Source organism: Lucilia cuprina, chromosome 2 (genome assembly GCF_022045245.1).
Source record: "Lucilia cuprina isolate Lc7/37 chromosome 2, ASM2204524v1, whole genome shotgun sequence".
NCBI lineage: Eukaryota > Metazoa > Arthropoda > Insecta > Diptera > Calliphoridae > Lucilia > Lucilia cuprina.
The window spans coordinates 65,100,596-65,102,026 of NC_060950.1; positions in this window are offsets into that span (position 1 = coordinate 65,100,596).

Below are 1,431 nucleotides of genomic sequence, written 5' to 3' on the forward strand. Positions count from 1 at the left end.
TCTGTTCTAGTTCTGTTCTAGTTCTGTTCTAGTTCTGTTCTAGTTCTGTTCTAGTTCTGTTCTAGTTCTGTTCTAGTTCTCTTCTAGTTCTGTTCTAGTTCTGTTCTGGTTCTGTTCTAGTTCTGTTCTAGTTCTGTTCTAGGTCTATTCTAATTGTGCAGGGTTTATATGTTCCGTCACCACCATTCGTTTTTTTTTTTGCCATATATATTTCGTTTGTGGTTGTTTTTTTATGTTGGTTCGTTTGTTTGTTATGTTGCCTGTTACTGCTTTTGGGGTTTTAAATAATTCAATTGCTCGTCGGCCTGTCGAAATGCATGTTTGATGCTTTATGGTTTATTTTTTGTTGTCGGTTTAAACCAGCAAAGACAAGAAACTAACAACAAACGAGTCATCTTTTAACAGCTTTAGAAAAAAACTGAAAACTGGAGCAACATATTGAGGCAATTGCAACAGAGAATTGTTATAATTTTACTTTTATTTAACATGGCATATATATTTTTTTTAGTGATTTTATTTCAGATGAGGTAATAAATTTATAAAGAAATGTTTAAAGAAATAATTTAGTGTAAATTGCTAAGAAGTGTGGAAAAAAAACTTCACCATTTTTTTCGACAATTTTTGGATTTTCCTAATTTGCTTTAAAGAAATTTGTGGCTGATGATTGTTAAAATGTGTTTAAAGTTAAGTAATTTTGCATTTAAGTAGTTAAACGTGACTGCCCTATTTGATATTTTTTTCTTAGATTTTTTTACTCGGCTATGATGATATTAAGACTTACAGCAAGTGTTAAAATTATTTGAGTTTATTTGAAGACCGCCTTCATTGCAAAAATGTTAAAGAAATAGAAACAATTTTAGTTTTTGTTTTGTTCAACAATGCAACATTAAATTAGTGTTTATAAAATCAAAACATTAACAAGCTTTTGGAACAAAATGTTAATATTACGTATTTAAAGTTTTAACCTAACAGTCAATATATTTAAGACTTTTGGATTGTTTTTTTAGATTTAAACACTTCATAAATAAGACGTTTATGATGGCTAATTTTATTATTTTGGTGATTTCTTTTTTAAAATATTTATTTATTAATTATGATAATGAGTAGTGCTTAAATTTTATGAAACAACTATCACTTTTTTGCATTCGGTTATTTGTCTGGATTATTCTTAATTAAGTGCTGTGTGTTTTTTTTTTGTCAAGAAACGCATTTTTTACCAATTAAGATCCGTCTGATGTTAATAATGCCATTTTTATTCATATTAGACAAGTTGTAGCTTCGCTCTAGTTCAGTCTTAGTTCAGTTCTAGTTCAGTTCTTGTCAAGTTTTAGTTCAATTCTAGTTTAGTTCTAGTTCAGTTCTAGTTCAGTTCTAGTTCAGTTCTAGTTCAGTTCTAGTTCAGTTCTAGTTCAGTTCTAGTTCAGTTCTAGT